The 25,398-nt window shown below is 38.3% G+C and overlaps 1 protein-coding gene and 1 pseudogene across 2 annotated transcripts in view; both read left to right on the top strand.

Moving 5' to 3' along the window:
* Positions 1–25,398, top strand: part of Rab3c (RAB3C, member RAS oncogene family) — a 254,568-nt gene that overhangs the window by 168,104 nt on the left and 61,066 nt on the right. The gene's annotated exons all lie outside the window — the stretch shown is intronic.
* LOC107151945 lies at positions 23,909–24,876 on the top strand (annotated as a pseudogene).

The raw sequence follows: 25,398 nt of genomic DNA, 5'->3' as shown, positions 1-25,398 counted from the left end.
TAATAAAAATTCTAAGTTTCAGAAGTTACTGGTTAGAATTTTCAAGACCTCATGATAGTTTCTGGCATCTAGTGTTGTCAATAACTTTTCATGTAACACTTGCAAGGACAGGTCTTAATGTAGCAGAAATCAGTAAAGAATGATTATAGTTATACAAGTCTCCTCATGGAGCCAGGTTGATACTCTGGGGAATGTCTCAAGTTCAGAATTCTTTCATATGAAGCAAAATAGTCTTTTGAGTATTTGTGTCTCTGGGGAAAATGGAAATGTCTTATTCTTTTGCTTTTCTTTTGGGATTCTTTTCTCTTGGCAGATGTTAATGGGAGAGTCAGCTTCTCAAGGCTAAGCATTGTAATCCCATTTGTTAGCATGAAAAGAAAATGAAAGATAAACTCACAATGTTAATGTGGAAATAGAAAAGAGCAGTAATGAAATACTGCTTGATCAAGCAAAGAAAATGTCATAGATGGCTGTGTTGGTATCCTACAAATACTGCCTCTTGGTACTCACACGCATTTAAGACCCTTCACATTAACTCCAGGCATGGCAACGTGAAACATACTGGCTAATAGGGCCTTAGAAATGGGATGCAAGCATAGGTTTGATAAGCACATTCTTGAATGGCAGCATCAGGGGAATTGGTTGTATAGCTCACCCTCCATAAATTTACAGGTATTCCATCCATAGATTTAACTAATCACAAATTGAAAACCTTATGTTATTGCTGAGGTGCTTAGTAATATCATGGATGCATCCATACTGGTCATGAACATGTGCAGACTTGTTTTGTTTTTGGTTTTCATTCCCTAAACAATATAGTACATCATCTACCTACATAGCATTTACATTGTATTAGGTATTAAAAGTAATCTAGATATGACTTACAGTGAAGATGTGTGGGTTATATGCAAATACTACATCTTTTTACATAGGGACTTAAGCATCACTGCAGTTGGATATCTGCAGGGGGTTCTGGAATCTAAATCTCATACTAGCAGATGATGGTATTTTGTTAACATAAGAAACTAGTGAAGGATATCAAGATATGAACTAATTATAAATCTAATTATGGTATGTAACATAGAGTCATAGTAGTTAGAGATCCAGATAGGGAGAACTTTGAGAGGGTACTGTTGTCTAAGTAGCCTCTTTATTTTGTGTAGAAGAGCAGAAAATCAATACTGGAAATAGATTCTTTGTGTTAAGAAAGGGACTAATACACCACAGTGGCAGCCACTCTCCTCACCCATCAGAAAATGTTCTCCAGGGCCCCATAAGTCTTTTTATTGTCATAAGTACAAACAAGACAAGAGGGCAAGCTCATAGCATTTGCCCTTTGGTGTGACATACCATAAAAGTATACCCCAATGTATTCCCTTGGACTCTAGATACTTCTAACTATTCCACATAGTTTAGTTCGAATAACAATCTAAATCTTACATTCTCATTTCCAGCATTCATATATTGAAAATCCTCAATTGCTTATACTTTGTATATCAGGTAAAAAAATCATAGACTTATACAAAGAACCATAAAATGTGTGGAGAGTAAAATACTTTGAAGTAACAAAGAAAAATATTATGCATTCACAGGGCCCTGAAGCCAGGGTAAAAGGGTCAGGTTCAAGGCAGGAAGGAAGGGCAACCAATACAAGTAGGCATTTTATGTTTTTCATGTACCAAATGATCGATCCTAACCCAGAAATCTATTAAAAGAGATACTCCCAAGAGAAGAACAGACATGCAGTACTACTCAGGTATGCATAGTGATTTTATATATGAGAGGGTCAGGTCAATAGTGCAATAAGCTAACCTGTCCCAGTTTATGGGAATTTTATAAACCTGTCACATTAAGAAGTTAAGGTAAGGTGAGCCTGGGACCAGAAAACTACCCAGCTATAGATCTGGCCCAGAATAGAATACTGGTTCTAATTAGTATCCAAAATTATGACAATGGAGACTTGCATAGGGAATGAGGTATGAGAAAGTCACTTCCAGTAGTAGAGGAATATTCTTGAGAATCTTAATAAGGGACTCTCCCAAATGAACTTGGAGTTGGATTAGAGTCATTCTCTATCAGAAATTACATTGCAATAAAATTGATCAGATTATATTGTTCTATTTTGAGCATGTACAAATATGTAATAATGAATAACACTACACTGCACAATTATAAATTCTATTGTGTACTATTATGTACAATAAAAATAAAATTGAAGAAAAAATATAGGAATCCAATGTTTTTGATATTCAAATTTTATGGAGCAATTCATACTATATATACTTGATGGAGGCCAGTACTTATTCAAGAGCCCCTGGGTGAAGGAGATGCAGTTGTCAATCAGTGGCATCCCTCCAAATCAGGTGAGTAGTGTCAAGGTGGAGAGGCAGTGGACTGTTAGGTTAGTCGACTCCCCTTTGCCTGGTCCTCCCATAGCATCCTCACCTAGCAATCCCCAGAACCAATTTATTCCAACCATCTGCTTTCATCTGCTTTTGCTCCCAGGCTGCAAATGCTGCTGGAGAAAATTAGGTACCCATGCCAATTGGCACCATGACAACCTCAAGCAGTCTTTTCATGTGTTCCAACCACCTTCCATTTACAGTGTCCAGAGCAGCTGTTCCAAACTCCTTCCACTCTCCTGAACCTTCCTGTCACTCTTCTCTCCCCTCCTTCTCAGCTATTGACCTTGCTGCTGCCTCAGAGAGAAAATAGACGGTATCACTTCAACACCCCTGAAGCTCCAAACATGTCAGGGGTACAATGAATTTAATGAATAAATGAATGCATTAAGGATTGGTACATGTTGGGTTCCCTTTCTTCCTAGCCCGTTATTAGGACCTATCCTTGCTTTCTTAGAGAGAGAGAGAGAGAGAGAGAGAGAGAGAGAGAGAGAGAGAGAATGAATATGAATGAATTCTTTCTACCTTTTCAAGGCCAGCTCTTTCACCTAAACTTGAAAATCTATCTGCTCCCGTCTCTTCCAGAATCATGCTTTATCCTTTATGTGCTCTGACTTCTGTATCTCTCTTTCCATCTTCTACACTTTAGAAGATGGAAATACCCCACATGTACTTAAGTCCCTGCTTCTCTGTCTCTGTATCCTCCAGTTAGTACGTATTGAGAACCTATTGAGTTCAAGGCACTATTCTCAGCACTACGGAGGTATTAGTGGGAGAAAATATTTAAAACTTCTGCCCATTAATGGAGGGGAAGCACATAAAATCCTAATGGGAGAAACAAGTAAATTTAAAATGGATTTTTTATAAATCACTTAGGAGAAGAAATGAGCAGAGAAAGGGGGCAGAGTATTTTAGGGAGGAAGTGTGGTTGCTACTTTCAATAGAGCAGTCAGGTTTAGGTGATATTAAAGGGAGGATCTGAAGGAACCAACGAGTGAGCCTGGTAGAAAATCTGCATGTAGAGCTGATGGAACAGCCAGTATTAAGGTCCTTTGACTGGCAGAGTGATTTTAGCATGAATCACAGAGCAACAAAGAAGCCTGTGAGGGTGGAGCTGAGGGAGGGGCGGTAATATGGTTGGGTATGGGGCTGAAGGACCAGGTCTTGAGGGCCTTGTGGACCACTGTGAATAAGACCTTTGGCTTTTACTCTGGGGAAATCGGGAAGTTTGCAGAAAGGGTTAGTGCGGAGGAGTGAAGTGATCCAAGGTATTTAAAAGGCTGCCTCTGGCTGCAGTGCTGAGCTGAGTACAGGCTGCAAAGGGGGGAGAAGAAAGTCTGGGAAGGAGGCCATCGCAGCCATCCAAGAGAGGAGGCATGCACTACTGCATCCTCATTTGCCACCACATTTGTGCGAGGGCAGTTTCACTCATTACTTCCCTACTCTGTCCTCATTTAATCCCATCTAGTTTCTTTCTCTACTGCTCTTCTGAAAAACTCCTTTAGCTGAGGTCACCCATGCCAAACCCAGGGGCTTCTGCTGAGTGTCTGGGGCAGCTTGTGACAGCAAGGGGCTACAGCAAACCCAACTGTGTCTTTCCCTATTAAAAGTCATACTGAGTAGGAGGATCTCGTGCAGCAGGTGCCATGAAATCACAGCATCCCCAGAGATGGCAGCTTCTTTTGGGGGTTTCCTTTGAGCAGGGTTTGCAAATTGAAACCCTATGGGACTGACAGGTCATGGGAGTGAGTGAAGGCAGCTGAAACGAAAGACATGGTAGATCCTTCTTCCTCCACATAACAAGTGTCACATGGAAAGGTGGCTCAGAGCTCTCAGGCCTTTCAGTTATTTAAGAGAATCCTAAAAATGGAAGTTTTAATTGAAGCGTCTCCATTTTTAAATGTTGGTAACTAACTTAAATTTTTAAAAATACCTATGGACCAAACAAAACAAATCTGAGTCATATAGAAATTGCAGGCCACCAGTTTCAATATTCTTCGAAGAATGGCTAAGTGTATTGATAAAGACTTGGCCTGACCCTGGCCTACCCATCTCTACAAGGGTGAGTAAATGCTGATGGTAAGCATTGAACATGATTTCCCCAATTCCCAGCCTTGAACTCCTGCATGCAATTCTACACTTTGACAATTCCCTTCAAATTTTGTTTTCTCTTTGCTTTGGGCATTGCTTGGCCTGCTTAGTAACTATGTATATTGAATCACACACTGATTTTTCTACCCATGGTTCCTTGACTGTGACCACTCCATTTCAGTTCTGCTCAGCCCTCTTCCCCACAAACAGGTCAATTTTTTTTCCTGGTTCTCTTGCAGTATATCACTTTCTCAGCCACAGATTAGGTCGTTCCTACTGTCTGAAGCAGTCAGGTCTAGATTTAAATCCTTGCTTTCACATTATAAGATGCATAAGCTTATCAATGTCATGCAACCTCTCAATTTCCTAATTCCTAAATTGGGAAATGTCCATGTCAATGGATTTTCAAGAATCATGCCTGATAGGTTTATGTAAAAGCACCTACTATTTTAGCCAAATGACAAGTAAGTAGCTAACTTTAATAAAATAATATTCCTTTGCCTTTCTCCTCCATAACATTCTGTCCCCAACTTTTCATGAGTGGTCATCTTCTTTTCATGCCTTTAATTTTGTTGTTGCCCTTAGAGCTCTGCCTTTGTATCCTCATCTCAGTCTAAGAGTAGCACTTTTTTGCTACCTTAACTTCAAATAATGTCTATACTCCAAGGATCTCTAAGTATAACAAGTATAGCCTTAGTTGCTCTGTTAAGCTTTAAACCCATTTTTCTGCTGAAATCCTGAGCACCTGGGCACTTCTGCACTTTCCTTCAATATTGGTAAAATATTCTATTATTTTCTTCTAAATCTTCTATCTTATTCACACTATAGCCCTCCTTTTTTTTTCTTCCTCGGTAGTAGTACTTGTTGCTGAAAGATGTATACCACAAAATCTTAGTGGCTTATGACAATAGACAATAGACCCTAGCTGCTTGTCCTCATCCATAGCAATCCTGCAAGGGCATAGAGGTTTTGCTCCATGCACTTTTTAGAGCCAAACTCCTTCTGTCCTGGAAGATTGCTGCAGAAGAGGAAGAGAGAGAGAAGTGGTGTGTATGTCACTTCTGCCCACATTCTGTTGGGTAAAATTTAGACACATGACCCTACCTAACTACAAGAGTTTGGGAACTTAGCTCTGTACTCAGGAAGAGATAGAGAAATAATAATATTTGGCCACTTCTAGGACTTTAGCTGTGCTATCCAGTTATCCAAAATAGAAATTTAAGAATCAATGTTCACTTCATGTGTTGGATCTCAATAGTTCTACTTCAGGAATGTTCACCGTCTTCTCTTTGTGATCCACATCCTTATCATTTCTCATTGGTGCTTTTGACACCATCTCAGACTTTCTAGGGGTATCCTGCTGCTTCATCCAGGATAAGAGCTAATTTTGCCTAAGCTATTTTAGACCTTGAAGTTCTGTCTCTCAATCCCTTCTGCAACTCTCTTGATGTTATATGCCAAACTTTCTTCTTTCTCCAAACAACTAAGTGCCAAACTCTGTGTTTACTAAGAGCATTTCTTTGTCTCAAATGCCCAACCCAGCCTTGACCACTTCAAAAATCTTCTTAGAGCATCAAGAACTATCTCAAATGTTACTTTTACTTCAAAGCCTGCCCAAAGTCCTTAATCAGAGTTAATATGTCTGTATCGATAGCAATTCATATATACTCTAGAATTTTAGCACACTTAATTACGAAAATGTGTATATCTGTATCTCTCAGAAGACTGAGAATTTCTTGAGGTGGAAGGACCATGCCTTTTGTATAATTCCATTAGTCAGACTTACAATCCCTAACTCTTGTGCAAAGCTCCTACATTGTGGGTGCTTAATTTAAATTTGGTTAATAAACAAATCACTCTCATGCATATTAAAACTGTTTTTCTATTTTTAAAAAAAACAGCCTATTTATTTCCTGCACTTCAGAGTTTTATTATTTGTGTGCTAAGAATTATTAGCTCCAAATCTTATAGGATTTTGGAGGAGAAATTATTAAAAGTGAGATTTTTTATTAGCCAGATGAGCAGATTTTTCTCTGAAGATTATATGAAATCTTGCAATAAGTTCTTAGACATATCTCAACATGATTTTGCTAACTCGACTTAGGATTTCAGGATTTCACCCTCTTGGTCTAATCAGGTTTATAAATTGTGAATCTCAGAGTCACTAAAGGCCTGCTAAAGGAGAGCAGGCTTGTATGGGTCATCTGGGAGCTTGTTGTTTCCTTCACTTCCTTTTATATAGTCATGCCCAATAAAAAAAGGAATGAAGGAAGGTCAAAGGTATGAATCTCAATGAATCCAGTTCTTCCTAAGTTCAAAAAGATTGAAGACATGAATGGGCTCTGGCACTACCTATCATTTCAGACTTGCTTGCTTCTCCAGTCCTACTTACCATGAAGAATTAGGAGTGAGCCTCATCGTTAGATGAGATGTGCCAACCACACTATCCTGCCTGCCCATTTTTCTGCCTCTCACACCCAACCAGAGTGTCAAGGTAGTGAATCAAGATTATTTATAGCCATGGCTCATCTATCATGTCCTTGTAAATGACTCTCAAATATATGGTTTAAATTGAGACTCTTCTTCAGTGTTCCCTATCTCTGACTGCCTCCTGGCAATTCCACTCAAATGACCCCAAGAGTCACTTCTTTGGCATGTCCAAACCTGACTTAATTACGCTCACTTCCAAGTCTGTGGAAACTCCCGTCTTCCCTTGCTCAATTAATAATACCATTATTCTCCCTGTCTGGCAGGATTGAAGCACAGTGTCATCTTTAGCAGCTCATGTATCCCTTCAACAATCATTTATTAAATAATGTTCATTCTCTCTCTACTAAACCATTACTGTAAGGGCTCATGCTATTTTTTTTCTGGAGAAAGCTCTGCAAACACAGGCAGCCCAGAATGTCAGCCTTAAAGAGGAGAATCCAATTCAGTGCCAGCAAAGCAAAGTCACAAAGAAAAGCCGACCTCCTCTAACTCTCATTCAGACTCTTGTCTCTATGTTACTGTGTCCACTGTCAGGTCTAAATATTTATATGGCCAAGCCTAGAAGGCACACTGTAACTCAGAGTTTTGGAAGGTCTATAACAACTACAAAGAATGACTTGTGAACTTATCAAGGATGAAACAGAGATATTTGGAAAGATAGATACATAAGATTTTCAGGAGGGTTTTAGAGGAGCCAGAACTGGGCTGGGAGATACAGCTTTCTAATTGTTACAATGAGTTTGGAAGAGGTTAAGGATCATGAAATGTTTGGAAAACATTAAAATATAGGCTTTGCCACATTTATTTTTTGGGGGGAATGGAGGTTACTAGGGATTGAACCCAGGGGAACTCAACCACAGAGCCACATCCCTAGCCCTATTTTGTGATTTATTTAGAGACAGGGTCTCACTGAGTTGCTTAGTGCCTTGCCATTGCTGAGGCTGGCTTTGAACTAGCAATCTTCCTGCCCCAGCCTCCCAAGCCACTGGGATTAAGGTATGTGTCACCGTACGTGGTGTTAGCCACATTTCTTAAGGTGCAATACAGACAATAACTTCATAGTATCCCACAGTTAGAATCAGATATCTAGAAAGATCTGTCTGGGAACACTTTGCTTACAGGAATGGAGATGCTGTGGGAAAAAGGGAAAGAACTATGATGGTGCCCAATGACTTTGGTATGGCACTCTCACTCAAATAGTCATGAACACCAGAAAGGTATTTCCTGCTTGCCTGAGGCTGAAAAGTATCCAGGGGTAGAGGCATAGAGGTCAGTAGTGTCATGAAAATGCTATTCGAAATAAACTATGGGCAACAGAGCAAGTGGTCAAACAGCAAAATAACGGGTAAGGCTTGTGGATTCTAAAACATTGAGACTACAAAAGGAGAAGGAACAGGAACTCTGACTAAGTGACACAGTCCCCCATCCTGAATGGAGATGAATTTCTAGAATGAATAATTTGGACAGTGCCTCCAAATTTTGGTTTCCTAAGAAATCAAAGCATTATGATTTGGAAGAACTTGGAAGGATCATACATTTCTACTCACTGATGGGAGAGACCTGGGGTTTAATAGGTTATGTATTTAAGTATAGCAAATTATAATTTAAATAAAACAGATTTTTTAATTATTATTATTATAAATACTACTTCGATGTCAGTATATCTCCAACTCCTCCTCTCTGAGGATATAACACTAATCTGTAACTTACACACTGTCTCTCCTCAAATCCTCTAAGTCTCAATGCCTTGTTCCTGTCTCCAGGAACCTTAGTGTCTAAATTTTGATATTTGCTTATGTACTTGCTTGGAGTATTACCTGTATGAACTCAATGTTTCCAGTGCAGCCAGCAAAATGGAGTTCATGGCTGTTGAATACAGCAGCTCTCTGCCTCCCTGGTCAGAATGAGCCTGTCTCAGGTATCTGGAGTGGCCAGGTTGTAGCTAGTTTAATCTGTAGTCCAAAATCTGCTGGAGTCTTAAGTGGAGTTTAAAACTCTTCCTTGAAAACAAGAGTTGCTAAAAACCATGCTAAAAATGGGAACCCCATTGCAAAGAAATTGTAACTACCATGATGTAGCTATTATTTTATTATTTATCTCCTGTACAGCAATCTTCATCTCTATAATGGTAATAATTTCATTCAGATCCTCTTCTCTTATCTCTAGGATTACAATGTGTTTTCTTCTGAATTATACACCAGCTCTGTTTCTCCTTTCTATTGTTTATTTTTATTGGTTATACATGACAATAAAATACACTGTGGCATAATTATATGAAATATGATTTGTTGACTAGAACTGCATCTTTTATCTATTCAAGGATAAATTCTTCTAAAAAAGTAAATATGGGGCTGGGGTTGTAGCTCAGTGGTAGAGCACTTGCCTTGCATGCATGAGGCCTTGGGTTCCATCCTCAGCACTACATAAAAATAAATAAATAAAAACAAAGATATTGTGTCCAACTACAACTAAAAAATTTAAAAAAAGTAAATATGTAAATCAAATTAAAAATCTCCAGCAAAAATGCTCATTAATATCACACCTGACTTCACACAGTGGGGCCGCTATGATTAACTGTTCACACATCTTCTTTAACAAGAAGAATGGTCCTCTTCTGTGTAGATGTAAGAGATCAAAAATTAATGCAGATGTGTTTCTTTCTCTGCTATAATTTTGGCTTGTTTCTTTTGCCTAGACTTTAAGAGTTTCCTAATTTGGTTTCTGTGTTCATTCATTCATTCATTCATTCATTCATTCATTCAGTGCTGGGAATGGAACCCAGGACCTCATGCATACTAGTTTCAAGCACTCTATCACTGAGCTCTGAGCTCTACTACCAGCCCCAGTCATTTCCTCTCGTAAACAAGATTTTTCACCTGAATATTATTTCAGTAATTGTTTTCTCAGTTCCTACCTAGTTCCATTCTAGATTCATAGCAAACAGATTAATTTATTGCACAAATAAATACTTTGGCAGGGGCATTGCTCAGTAGCAGAGTGCCTGTTTAGCATGCCTGAGGTCCTGGATTCAATTCCCAGCACTGCAATAAATTAAATTAAATTTAAAAATTAAATAAAATATGTGTGTTTGTGTGTTTATTCTTGAAAGATATTAAGGCTTAATTTTTAGTTGAAAAAGAATAAAGGGGAGGTAGAAAACTTTCCCTAGGTTAACCTTCTTAAATCACTACTCTGTTCATGTTATCTCCCTCCTCAAATTCTGTCAGTGGCTCCTTACTACCTGTAGAATTAAACTTACATCTTTAGCATGCAGGGCCCCCTGTAATCTCAACATACACTGTATCTCTTATCTCCTCTATTCTGCCCACTGGGGTTCTCTCTAGTTCTCTAGTCTAGCCCAGGAAGAGCCCAAAGGTACTCTGCTTACTCCCTCCCTCCCTACTACCCTAGTTCCTGACTCCTATCTCTGTTTCATTTTACTTATCTTTCAAGGCCAAGCTCAAACATGCCACATGAAATCTCTCTTGGACTCTCACTTCTAACTAAACTGTACCAGATTTTACTCATTAAAATTTTGTGGTACTTTTCACTATCTGCAATTTATCAACTCCTCTGGACTGAAATCTTCCTAAGGGAGAAAAACATGTCATGGTTATATTTGCATTATTCACCCCTTATCTCCATGACTAACGATATGATAGAGTTCTGGTGAGAGAATAGATAGGAGTCACCACCTGTACATTGCCAAGTGTCTACTGTTAATCACAGGTTTGGATTTCAGCTGGTTAAGCAGGCAGGGCCTGGAAGAGGAATATATTTTAGTCAGGTTTGCATTGCTGTGACCAATATACCTAACAAGAACAACATAGAGAAGAACCAGGTTTTTTTGGCTCACTGTCTCACTCCATAGATGGTCAACTCCATTGCTCTGGATCAGAGGTGAGGCACTCTCAAGGCCAAAGGGTGTAGAGGAGAAAATCAGCTCAGAACATGGCAAACAGGAAGCAGAGGCAGAGAGAGAGAGAGAACTCCTCTCACCAAGGACAAAATATAAACCCCAAAGTCATACCTCCAGTGATCTATCTCCTCCCACTGTATCCTACCTGCCTATATTACCTCCCAGTTAATCCACCAGTGCATCAATCCACTGATTAGGTTGCAACTCTCATAATGTAATCGTTTCACCTCTGTATGTTCTTACATTGCCTGACACATGAGCTATTGGGGGACACTACAAATCTAAACCATAACAGCATCAAGTGATCCTTCTCTCTCTCCATGCTCGCATGTCACATGAAATGGTGTGATGCCTTAGACTCCCATCTAAAATCTGCAGGCTCCTCTGCTTCCTCTAATAGCCCCAACTCAAATCTACCTTAGGTTGTGCTCAGAATTTCTCAATGACTTCTTTAAATACTTTGTACACAGTATTTGAGTAGCACCTCCAAATGGGAATACTCATTGTGCCCACTGTTTATATAATTGCTAGTCTTTGCCAGTAAATGTTAAATATTTATTCCTGTAGTTACACATAATGTATTCCTTTTTAGTGACTCTTATAAGCTGCTTTCTCCTAAATCAGCCCAAACATGAAAACTAAGCTTTATTTTTTCCTGTTCAAAATCATTTCAATGATGATAACAATTTTTAAATGTGTATGTCTGAAGTATGATGTATTTGAGAGTTCTAAAATATTGCTGGGACATAAGTCATGCAATTATGAATCAGCACTTCACTAGGAATGTGAGTTTTACACCCCAAAACCATTCATAGCTCTCTGCACCTGAGCAAAAGATTGAATGATGAGAATTTTCTCGGGAGCCAGTTTCTACAATTGCCTTTCAGATTTAAAATGTGAAAGTTTTTCCCCCTGTAACAGCCCTTGATTGAACATTATGTCCTAAAATGTTATTTATTTCAGTGGCTTCAGTTCTTTCCTGGTAGAAAACTACATCATCCCACTCAATTTCCTGGAAATGTTGACCTTTAACACTACCTATTCATAACTATTCCCTTTCACTACAGATATGTTTTATCATCAGTGTAGTGGTGGTATGTCTGAATGAGTTTGTTTCCTACCGTTTTTCATCCTGTCTTTGTTAGAAATTAATTTAGTGAGACCTTACCACAATTCATATTCGTATAAAAAACAAATATTTTTCTAATCGTATCTGTAATACAGATAAGGTTTTTAAGAAAATTTCCTATGGTATGCTCATCAAAGGAACTATTTTTCAGATTAAAGGTTAAAAAATATCTTCACTTTGGGCTCGGGTTGTTGTGCAGTGATTAGAGCGCTTGTCTGGTACATATGAGACACTGGGTTTGATCCTCAGCACCACATAAAAATAAATTAAAAAAATAAAGGTATTGTGTCCATCTACAACAAAAACTATTTTTTTTAAATATCTCTACCTCAAGCTCAGCAAAGTAAAAATTCTTATTACCTTGTTTTTCTATGTTGAGAAAATCCAAATTGATATTTCAGTCATTTACAATACTGGATATTGGCAGTATAGGAATAAAGACCACATGTGTGAATCGTTTAGATAAAAAGATTCCTTGTACGTAGCATAGCAAAAATGAATTTGTGTTTTCTTGCAAAGGATTGTAATCATTTTATTAAGATATATTCTGGATAAATAATTTGTGCTTCTGCTGAGGCTAATATGACAACACATAAAAATATTATATCTTAAGTAGTTCTCTCACAAAGTACTAAGAGATAAAAAGCAGAGAGTTTTCCATAGAGTACTTGCATTGGATCAGATATTTTTAAAGTAAATATATTAATAAGCATTCTGTGATCCCATGAAGGCACTTGTCCTATGGGCATGTTTGGGCACATGGCCAAGGTATAGCTTGAGAATGCATTTGGGGATTAAACATCATTTTTTTTTCTTTCTTCTCTCTTTTCCTGTTATCTTCTAACAATAACGTCCTTTAGATTTCATGAGTGAGCCAGGAATCTCGAAAAGTTATTGTTTTTGACTAAATGTTGGCTGACAAATCCTTTCATGATCAACAGAGAATTTTCATGCTGCCTTAAACAAAATATAAGTCTGTAGAGAGACCCATCAGTGGAAATTAGAACTGTCTTCTGCTATGTGTAGGGAGTCTGCCAGTGACCTATTAGAGGCACTCTAATTAGTGCCTGGTTCTCATCTTGTGAGGCTCAGGGATATGTAGGTCCGGCATGATAGGCAGACCTCTGCCTGCCCAGCTCTCCTCAATTGGGTAAAGGTGAAGGTCCATCAGCCTCTCTTGTTTAAAAATATTTCTTATAAATAAATACGTCAGAAAATCTCACCCACCTCAAAAATGAGGAATGCAGAATATACGCCATCACATTTTTATTTTGGAGACCCTGGATTTGCATGTAGGGCTGCTTTTTCATTAAAGAAAACAGATGTTGCAAGCCTAGTAATAATAGCCAATAAATGACCTTCCACCTATTACCAGATATATCCCTTAAGCTGGAAGGGAGGGAGGACTTGGAAAGACTAAAGGGTGAATGTAAGAAGAGAGTATTCACCCTTATCCTTCTTCCCATCACCTCATCACTATGCTTGAAAAGATTCAGTGATCCTTTGCTCCCTTTGATGTGCCCTGTGAGATGCAAATGAACTTATCTAAGAGTGTGTCTCAGTTCTAAAGGAGCATGCAGGATGATCTGTCTCACCACACTCTTAAAGCTGTGCCTGCCCATGACTCATCCAAGTCCAGGGTTATCCCACAGCAAACCAGAGAAAAAGGTTTAAGGATGAAAAGCTGGACTCAACTCTGCAGCGGTAGGTAGTTGGCTGGATTCTGTGTCTGAAAACAAGGGTGACTACCTGTCCCAGCTTGCTCCAGACTGAGGGGAGTTCCTGGGACATAGACTTTAATTTCTAGAACCAGATCAGTCCTGAGCAAACCCTGAGAATAAGACATCCTGAAAACCCAGAATTTAGACTCTCTTCATTGCCAAAGTCTTCTAAATTCCAGACTTTCCAAACTGGCTGAACACTGGAAACATCTGGGGAGTTGTAAATGTAACTGGTGGTGCTTTGTCACTAACAGAACATCCGAATGTACTGGTCTGGGATGCTGCCAGGCCATTGGGATTCCTAAATGCTTCCCCAAATCACCAGGTGATTCTAATGAACAAGACAGTTTGACAAACCTGCATTTATTTTTCTGAATTATTTAACCTCTCTCTGTTTTTCTTTTGATAAAATTGCCCCTCCCTTTTTTTACTTCTTTTACTGCATTTTTTTTTTTTTTTTTTGTAAAAGACTCAGGCCTTCACAATTTGGAGTGCTGTAAACCAGATGAGAGGACTTAGTCACCTGAGGATTTTGTTAAAATGAAGATTCTGATTGAGTAGGTCTGAGAAGAGGCTGGAAAATTTGCATTTCTCCACGCTCCCAAGTGACAGTGGTGCTGCTGGTCCATGGACTACACTTTGAGTAGTAGGACATAGGATATAGGACATCAAAGTATGAAAAGTATTGCTCAATATAACTTTCCGTTTTCTTTAAGTACTAGAGAAGTCATCAAAGTGTCATTAAGGAAAACAGGAAAAGTAATAAGGAGAGAGACAAGAAGTAGAAACCTCAGCCCTTCCTGAGGTTTTGAACCCCAACTCCATCTTCAAGTTTGTCTCCTATTCTGAAGTCCAGGGTTTAGGGATGCATTGGGAGGGGTGGGCTGACCTAACATCCTTTTTACCAGTGGCCCCCTCATAGGTAGAAAAGGAGAGAGGAGCTCTGCATAGACCCCCCCCCCTCTTTCCTTCTTCTCTACCTCGCCCCCCAGCCCACAGCCCAGGAGAAACTCACTTAACTCATGTATTAGTCCATGATTCTTCCAGGCTCTCAGTACAGATCTCTATGAAATCCCTAAGTTCTCTCAAACATTTAGGCTTTGGAAAAGAAAATTCAGGAAAACATCCAGGTTATTTTTATTTTCTCCTGGACCACATGGCTCCCTTGAGGTACTGAACTCACCTGGTGACACAACAGGGGGGGGTGGGAGCAAGGGCAGGAAAAGGAAAGGGACCCAATCCCGGAAGACCATGAGCCCATGTGTCAAAATAAGAACATCTGCTTATGTGAGAAGTAAGCACACTTAGTTTTATTCTATGTCTCCTTCCCCCAAATAGGAAAGATCCATATAGGAAAGATAAATATATCACTTCTGCTTGGGACAGAGGTAAAAAAGCCTCTGTCATTTTGAGGATGTTGGTGGCAAGCAGAAAGGAAATTAAGAGGCCCAGGAGGTAGGAGTTCAGCTTAGATATAAACCATCAAGAGCAGAGTTGGAGGGAAACAAAAACCAAAAAACTGTTCTACCTACATACAGATCTCAGAGGGATGTATCTACCAACCTTTCTGAGCTGGGACCAGAATTGCCATTAGAAATGGTTATGGTTTGGACCTCAAATGTCTCCCAAAGGCCATTTGCTAAAGGCATGGTTGCCAGCCTGTGGTGCTTTGGGAGGTGGTTTAACTTTTAGGAGGTGGTCTCTAGTAGAAGAAAGTGAGTTCACTGGGAAGCATGCCCTTGAAGCAGGTATTACATCCTCATTCCTTCATGCCCACTCTGTTTTCTGGCTACCCATAAGGTGAGAAGCCTCCTCTACCACAAGGTCCCCATCATGATTCCTGCCTCTCCGCAGCCCCCAAAACCACAGGATCAAGAGACCTCTGAAACTAAGAGTCAAAATACATTCTCCTCCACTAAGTTGATTATCTAGGGTATTTTGTCACAGTGATGGAGAACTAGCACGGATACCATGCATAATAATTACAATAATAGTAACATTTATGACACCTGACACTTTTGGAGTTCTTTCATGAGAATGGCTGCATTTGCATCTGAAGACTATTGAGAGCTCTGTGGCTAGAATTGCAGGAATTGCTCCCTCTTTCCTCAGGTAATGATGCTAGTCAGTGCTATTAGATTATCAGTTGATCTAACTCCTTTTCCCAGTCATTCTGAACATGCCTGTCCACTTTTGTTGGCCAGGCACTCCAGACCAAACTGAGATCAAGCCTTTCCTTTTTTGTGCAAAAGTAGATAATGTAGATAAATCCCCAGATAAAGACAGCACTCTGTAACAAAAATGAAGGTTGAAGGAAGAGAGCCAGCCAGATAGCGAGAGCAGCTCTGCCTGTCTCTGCCAGCCTGGTGTCACCAGGTCATTGTTTATTTCTTCACCAAGCCTGCTATTAACAGTAGGCCAGAAAGCTTTGAACTTAACTGATGTACATAAAGCAAGCTGTTCCCCTAATCTGCACATTTAATCCAGCTCGCTCTGCATGCTGCTCCAGCCTGGCTTCCTTCCATATAAGGAGTTCACGGTATCTTTCTGCAGCACCCCTGCCTCTCTCTGTCTTGAAAAACAGCCAAAGATGGTTTTGTGTTTAATGCATATGTTTAATGCAGCACTGCCACCACCTTGCCTTCCTCTCCTGCCAGGTGAGTCCAGTGCATTTTATTGCTGTTTCTCCCTGAAACGAGAACTGCTGAATTCTATTGTTTGGGGTTTTATTATAATATGATAAAATGAAAAGAAAATTAGTTAATCCTACTTGTCTATACTGGGAACAAAAGCATTCATGTGTATTTGATTTTCTATTTGTGAAATTGTTGCTGGATTCTGCTTTAGTGAACCTTAAGACAGATTTGATAAAAACTTTAGGACACTTTTCAGTGGAAAATACGTTTTGTATGCATTGATAAAGTGCATAGTATTGAACAGTGAGTGATGGGGAAAGGAGGGATATTTTCTCACTTTTGTATAATGTTCTCTTTGAACTAAATACTGTCAAAGCCTTTACATAATCATAGCTTTCTTGAAAGATGCCACAAGGTTAAATAGGTGGTTGTATTTTGGTATTATCGCAAATAAGCAATACTTGCTGTGGAAATCTTATGTTTTGGATAATGGTATGTAAATGTATCATATTCCCTTTTCCCTAAGGGGGTTTCTCTGGTTTAATGCCTGTCAAGGTTTTGTGAAAAATATCTGCAAAACCAGATGATGCCACTAAATGAGGGGGAAGAGTTTTGAGATAAAGAAACAGGCTGGTTTTAGGGGTGTGTGCTAGGAAACAAGGCACATGTATGGTGGGGGCAGGGGGTGTGAAAGTATGCAGCCTAGAGAGAAGAAATAGTCATGAGAAGGCATGAGAGAAGGAAATTGTAGTCTAAATACAAAATTGGGCTGATAAAATTTAGATGCTAAGCCAGGCCTTGGTGGGAGAGAGAGAGAGAGAGAGAGAGAGAGAGGAGAGAGAGAGATAGGAACCACTGTCTTATTTGTTATGCCTTATCACTGCTGCTCTGCTTTGGGCACCAGCTGCCTCATTTAGAATCCATTCTTCTCACAACATTAACCAAGGTGAAAATGCTATAAAACCATGATGGTTGGTGACAGAAGCTTCTAATGCCGTGTATATACTCAGGGATAGCTGTAAACCCCAGACCAAATACCCTTAAGACTATTAGCTGCAGAATAATAGAAATTTACTCGTATTGTTGTACATGTGACCGTATACCTTATTTAAGCTAATATTGACACATTGAACAACTGCAGAGTAGTTAGATCTGTATTTTCTTTGAATTATTTCATTCATCACCCAGCCTTCTCAAAGTTAGCTTTCTTCTCATTTTTATAAATCAGAAAAACTAAGACTAAAGAAGTATGGTATCTCAGCCAGGGTTAACTAATGGAGGAGGCAGGGTTTGAACTCAGATCCAGCTAACTGAGAAAGTCCATGTTCATGTTCGTTTCACTTATATTTATTTAATTTGAATTTTTCATTGAATTGCAAGATAGGAACAAATGAGAAAAGGGACTTACAAATACACCATTTTCTTGGGAAAATTGAAACAACTCCTTAAGTCAATAATTAAGTCTCCAAATATTTTGATATATTGCCTGAATTTTCCAGTAGTTGAAATACTTTCTAGACACATTGGGGAATTATTTCTCATTGTTGGTTTCAAGTTATAGCAACCTTAGGAGCTTTAAAACATACTGATGCCTGGTTTCTACACCCAGAGCTTCTGATTAAATTGGTCTGAGATACAGCCTGGACATCACTGGTTTGGAAAAGCTCCCCAGGTGATCCTAATGTGCAGACAAATAGGTATCTCCCCTCACAGACTTACTAAAGTCTAGACCCATTAATTCCACTGATCCCCAGTTCCTTCTGCTAGTATCCTTCTGGCATCTCAAACTCAACATATCCAAACAGAACTTTCTGTATTTTCAATTAAATGGGATCCTCCTCTTCCTACACATCTTTTTTTTCTTTTTTATTAGTTGCTCAAGACTAAATACAATGATCTTGACATGTCATACATTTGATTCAAATAGGGTATAAATTCTCATTTTTCCCCATGTACAGATTGCAGGATCACATTGGTTATACATCCATGTGTATACATACAGCAATCCTAGTGTCAGTTGTATTCTGCTGCCCTCCCTATACCCCCCTCCCTTCCCCTCCCATCACTATTCTCTACCCATTCTACTGTGACACTTCTCTCTCTCTCTCTTTTTTTCTTCCCTTCCCCCTCACACCATCTTATATGTATTTTGTGAACCCATGAGGGTCTCCTTCCATCTTCCGTGCAATTCCCCTTCTCCCTCCCTTTCCCTCCCTCCTCTTTTCCTTGTTTCGTGGTAATCTTCTTCTCATGCTCTTCCTTCCTACTCTGTTTTGAGTCACCTCCCTTATGCTTGAAAATGCAACTCAATTTTCCTGAAGGGAAAAATCAAGAAGACACTGGATCAAACAACTGGAGAGTCCAGACATGGTCCACCAACAGGCATAAGTCAATCGAGAAGTTCAATGGTGACAACAAAGGTCTCTGTCTCCCTGGATTAATTTTTCTCTCTCCCTTGCCTTGGTTCTGCTCTGCCTCAAAACTGACTTTACTCAGGCAACCCTTTCCCCATGGTTGTCCCACAAACCCAGATTCCAATTCCTAGCTCTTAGTCCACCAAAGTAATATTCTGTCTTACAGAAACTTTAGACAAACCTTGTGTTTGGGCTCCTTGAACCCACCCCACTATGCCCAAGGAGACTTGCTTGACTGTCTTCTACCGCAGGCTCCCACAGACTATCAGGGAGAGTTGGCCCATTCCAACATTATGAGACTCCAGAGAAGCAGGGCAGATCCACAGGGAAAATGTGGGTTGTTACAAGAAGAACAATTAAGCTGGACAAAATGGGAAATGCCAGTCTCGGCAGGTGCAGAGAGAAATATACCTCATCTATCTGGGGATAAAACAAGATGTTCAAGAAGGTAAAAGTTGGGATGAATGTTGAAGAATAAACAGAGTAGGCTCAGATGTAGAAGGATTTATAAATACTTAATTTCCAATGGTAATATTTTTGTTGAAACATCATTCACATCCACCAGTAGGCTTTTCACCCTCTGATTCTAAGAAGCCATTTAGTCATCCGATGCTTAAATTAAAATATTAGGGTTTCTTTAAAAAAAAAAAAAGGTCTCTTTGTACTGAAAAGACTATACATTCAAGTATTCAGATAAATGGGTCTAAACTGTTGGATATTATATATTTTAAAGTGAGAGTTTCCCAAATTTGATTTTTTTATATGAGATTACAATATTTTCATGAAACTGTAAGAAGTAAGAGCATATTTAACTCACTTACACCTAACATTTTATGAGCTATTTCTACCAAATAATAAACTTCTCCTGCACAGTGACCACCCTTGTTCTGTGACTTCCTTGGTAATCTTTCTCTAACTAGAAAATCAGAATGAAAAATCAATATTCACTAAATTTTTCTTGCCAAAAATCAGAGCTATCCTGCTGCAATGTAGTGGAAAAAAGGTTTGTGATGCTACTTAGGAGCAGTTTGGTATCAGGAAAGTTTTTCTTTCCACTGCTAACCTTCCCCATAGTAGATAGGTCATCTTGACAGTTTACTCCTTTCTAAAATGGAGATAATGTTGGCCACGATGACTAACAATAATATTGTTGTGAAAAGCAAGTGGAATCAGGTAAATGAAACAGCTTTTTAAACAGCAAGTACCATAAAAATAAATGTGAGGTGGCGGTGTGTATGGTTTGAAACGTTAACATATGAGGAAATTAGATGGTAATGAGAGTGTTGGGTTTTTGTATTGTGTTGTTTTGTTTTACTGCAGGCCTCTTCTGTTTTATGTTCATTAAGTCTACCAGCAGAGCTTATTTTAATGCTTTAGCAATATAGGCAAGGTTCTGTAACTGTTTGCTTTGGAACATGTAAAGTTGATGACTTGGAATAGCTTCCAAGCAGCTGGCAATAAGAGCCCTAGAACCACAAGGGGCAAAAGTTCTTTGGCATGCAGGGTGAGTGCATCCTGCAGAGGGGAAGGGCATGCTCACTGGCTGGCAGTCTTAGTAGAACCAAGCATCTAGAGAAGCCAAGTGCATGGTAAACAGCAAAATATTTTTTTTTTTTCTTTTTGTACCAGGGATTTGACTCTAGGGTATTTAACCACTGTGCTACATCCCCAGCTCCTTTTTATATTTTGAGACAGTGTATCACTAAGTATCTTAGGGCCTTGTTAAGTTACTGAGGGTGGCTTTGAACTTGTAATCCTCCTGCCTCAGCTTCCTGAACTGCTGAGATAATGGGTGTGTGCCACCATGTCTGGCATCAGCAAGAAATTTTACAAAAAGGAAAGGGAGAATGGGAAGGAGTATGAAGACAGCCATAAAGACAAATGCTTTTACAGTTAAGAGTGGAGAGGAGATTAGATCCAGAAGCATCAGCTTTGAACCACAGAAACACAGATTTTGGTGAGAAGGGATGTGGAAGGGAGCAGCAGTATACCTAGTCTGACCACCAGAGCAGACTGTTTTGTAAAAGCTCTTCCCATAGACCACATAAGTATTTTCACTTAATATTATGAAGTAAAATCATAATCAGAACCAGAAATAGATGCAGTAAAAGTTTTCTTGTATTGAATTTGTGTATATATATACATACCAGTACAAATAAATGAGTGAGCCGTATTTGACTGAAACCATGGTAACTATTAAATTCTGCATTCAGTCACTTCATTTTCTTGATGTGTTATTTTGTTTTTTTATCAAATAATTTAAAATGAAAAATAAACTTCAGTTTGTAAAGATATTTTCAAAATCCATTAAGTATTTTATTGTATGAACTAAAATTTGTATTTGCCAAATATAATACAAACTGTAGTTCGTATTCTATTTCACTGTTTCAAAATCAAAAAGTTTTAAAACAAACTCCAACAAGATAGTGTTTTTAAATTAAAGCATATCTCAAAACTCCATTTTTAATGAGAGATTGAAGTATATCAAGTTCTGATTCTTTCTTTTGTAAGCACTGCAGTATTAAGTATATGTACATATATCTCTGTGATTTTATGTATATATGTGCTATTAAGACACAACAGCAAACTGTAGAATTTAGACTAATAATATTTTTGAAATAAAAAAACATATTTCATAATTGATATTATTTTGCTTGTCATATTTGCTGACATATAGCAATAATTGAAAACATTTGTTGTTTTATTGTTTGAAAATTCTCATACTTGAACATGAGAAAGACCCTTATTGCCACAGGACAGTAGTCAGTGGAAGAACAAAAAATATTTGGATCACTCCACAGAGATGCACAGCTTCAAACTCCTCAGTGGACCCTAAGGCTTAGTGCCAGACTTAAAATGAGCCCCCAAGTTTATCCTATTACTTGATCCCCCAGAACCCTACATAAACAATATCAAAAGAGTGGCTTCTTTTAGAATTCACTTCTTGGGAAAGTTTTGCTTCTTTTATGTTTTCTAATAAAGAGTTATGAACATTTTTTTGTAATTGACAGGAAGAGTTCAGAATAAATTAATAAAAACACATATACACATAAGTATGCCCATATGCCTACAGGTATGCATGTGTAGACTACAGGTACAATCTGTGCTACTTAAGCCCAAATGTAAAGCTCTTTTAAAAATTCAATTTGCGGACATCACCTCTGGGGAGGTTGGGTCAGTATGTCTAGAATGAGTCCCAAAGATCTACAAATTTTTAAAAGCATTTGTGTATTTCTGGTGATCATCCAGGTAGAGGAATCACTGGTAATAGATTTGCATTTTCCTGGTTTTGTGCTCATAATATTTTACTTCAGTTAGATTTCCATGATTTTAATTTTACATTTCTAGTTTGTTATTTCATTCTTTGCATTCTTTTTTCATCTTGGATATCGCCTTAATATACAATTCAAATTTAATTCTTAGAGGAGGAAAAAAGTCTTTTCCCCTTTTTTGAAACCATGCTTTCTCCCAAGTGTGTATACAGGGTGTCAAGCTGCAGGTTCTAGAGGCCATCGCCAGCTGCAAGTTCCTCAATAGGATGTATGTTAACATGTAAGACCTTCTGCTCTAGCATTCACTGAAGGACTCTTCCATACCAGCAGAGTAGTGAAAAATCATGGCGCTTTTCATGTCTTCATATGCAACATATTAGATTGTCCATCAGAAGTATATGAAACTGAGCTGGGGATGTAGCTCAGTAGAGTGCTTGCCTTCCATGCTCCAGGCCCTGGGTTCAATCCCCAGCACCACACACACACACACACACACACAATTCACATTCACATGCACTCATACACACTTAGANAAAAAAAAAAAAAAAAAAAAAAAGTGAGAAATATATGAAACCATTTCCTTAAATAATTCCCCTCGTGTCTCCTTTCGGGGAGGTGGAGGGGACATTCAGACAAAATTCCAAAAGAAAGAGGATAAAGAGCAGGTAAAGCACAAAATAGAATCTTCTGGAAAGCATTAATGTATGGATTATCATATGTTGTCTACCATACATCTTTTTTCTGCAGGATTGTATGAAACAGAAAATAGCAAACTCATACACATCTTCTAGATATTCCAAACTGTAGTTCAGATCATCTAATTAGTTATGCTTTTTAAAGTCATCTTTTGTAGTCTTTCTTTACTAAAAATTAAATGCTAGTCAATGTGAATATTAAATTATCAATAGTTTTATTATGTAAGGATCATTGGTTTTATTGGTCTTTAGTTATACATGACAGTAGAATACATTTTGATATAATTATACAAGCATGGAATATATGTTAATGACTTATTTTAAAATGACTATTTATTTGTTAAGTGTTAAAATATTCTGGACAAAAGACTAAATGATTTTTTTATTGGTTGCTCAAAACATTACAATGATCTTGACATATCATATTTCATACATATGATTCAAGTGGGGTATGAATTCTTATTTTTATCACGTGTACAGATTGCAGGATCACATTGGTTATACATCCACGTTTATACATACTGCCATACTAGTGTCTGTTGTTTTAAATGTTTCTAACACCTTTATGAGAGAAGTTTTCTCTACTTTTGGCAGACAAAGGAAGTAAGACTCGAGGAGAAGTTCAGTAACTTTCTCAAATTATTTAGATAATAAATGTGGCTTTTGGATTTAGAGCACAGAGGAGACCCCTGTAAAAGCCTGTTTGAAATGCTGAGCTCTTTCCAGGGATCCCCCTCCATAGGTCTGGAGCCCAGGAGTCTGCATTGTTGAGCCTGATTCAGGGAGTTCTCTGATGAAATTTAGAAAAGTGAGTCTCCCACTCTGGATTTCAGCTCAGTGGTCAGGTAAAGGAAGCCCTCAACCCTGTACAATTTCTGCTATATCACCTGGCTTCTATCCCCACAGAAATCAGGCTACTGGAAGAAATACCTCATATTGATGCCCTGGCCTGCTGAGTAACTGTCTACCAGAAATCTTCCTAGCTATAATTTTTTATCTTAAAAAGCACGTACTGTAAAATGCATATTGAATGCTGCTTAGAACAAAGGGCCAAAAGAGCTTTGTGAGGTTGGGGGGGCCAGGCTTCTCTTGCTTGCTAACTTGACTCCTCTAGAGGATTTACACGGGATTGATGCAACATGGTCAGGTAGGCACAAGTTACTACCACACAAAATAAGAGACCTTTGCTTGCAGCACAATGGGAGGACATGAAGTAGGGGTTCTTGAAGGGAACAAGCCAAAATCTACCAAATCATAAAAAAACTTGAAGTTAATATACTCTTTCTTAAAAATGATGCACCCCAAGCAAAACATAAAAAGAACAAAAAAGAAAAAATAGTACTTCAATGAAGATGTGAATGGATTCATGGAATACCTAAAACAGAACTCACAGATGGTTTACAATGGGCAGATGATAGCAACGGATAGCCAGGAAGTAATGGAATAAACTGCAGTTGCTTTAAAGAAAGATGATGGCAAGGAAGATGATTAAAAAGACAAACAGCAAAGAAAGATGCAATGGTATGTTTCCTCTATAAACACCTGGCCATGGAATTTCAGATTGCCCAGCTGCCCTAGAAAATCAAGATATGGGCACTAGAATATGTTATTGATGAGAGTCCGCAGAGCATGAAATAACCAAATGCAAGGGTAAAGTAGACCCAGCTCTTGGTGAATTTCCTTTTGCAAAATGTTTTTGTTTGTGGGGAAATGGGGCATCTGTCCCAATCATGTCCCCATAATCAAAGGACTCTATGCTGATGGTAATGATTGCAAACTCTGTGGTTCTGTGGAACACTTTAAGAAAGATTGTCCTGAAAGTCAGAATTCAGATCAAATGATCATAGTTGGTTGCTGGGCAAAGGGGATGAGTGCAGACTATGAAGAAATTTTGGATACACCTAAACCAAAGAAACCCAAAACAAAAATACCTAAAGCTGTCAATTTTTAATAACATTCAGTACTGTTGTTAATTACTATCAGTCACATTGTTACTTTCCAAACTGAGCATGCTTTACAAGTTAGGCTTCCTTAGGATCAAGAACAGTTTACTGCATTTTGTCCCTCAAGGAGTATTTCTACCACTGTTTGGAGAAAATCACTGAAGAAAAGCACAAGATGATTAAATTGGATTCTCTGAAAGAACTTGTTTTTAATGAATAGAACTTAGACAAAACTAAGTTATATAGTTGATTGTATATGTGTGTGTGTGTATATATATATATATATATATATATATATATATATGTATGTATATATACATATATAGTAATACAGATGATTGTAAACAATCATCTTTTTTTTTAGTTATCAATGGAATTTTATTTTATTTATTTATATGCAGTGCTGAGAATTGAACCCAGTGCCTCACACATGCTAGGCAAATGTTCTACCACTGAGCCACAACCCGAACCCCAACAATCATCTTTTTAAAAGCAAATTATGCATCAAATTGAACCACTTCTAAACAAAGCATACTGCTTTGCATCTGTGAATGAATTTTTGGTCATATTGTTTTCTTGGTTTAAAATATTATTATTATTATTATTATTATTATTATTGAAATTTATAAGTTGCCACAAAGTCTATATTTTAAAAATATTGAATAAAAATGTATTTGCTATTTAAA

This window comes from Marmota marmota, unplaced genomic scaffold (assembly GCF_001458135.2).
Source record: "Marmota marmota marmota unplaced genomic scaffold, marMar, whole genome shotgun sequence".
Taxonomy (NCBI): domain Eukaryota; kingdom Metazoa; phylum Chordata; class Mammalia; order Rodentia; family Sciuridae; genus Marmota; species Marmota marmota.
The sequence above is the reverse complement of the archived record's forward strand: the minus strand, read 5'-3'. Positions and strand labels throughout refer to the sequence as shown.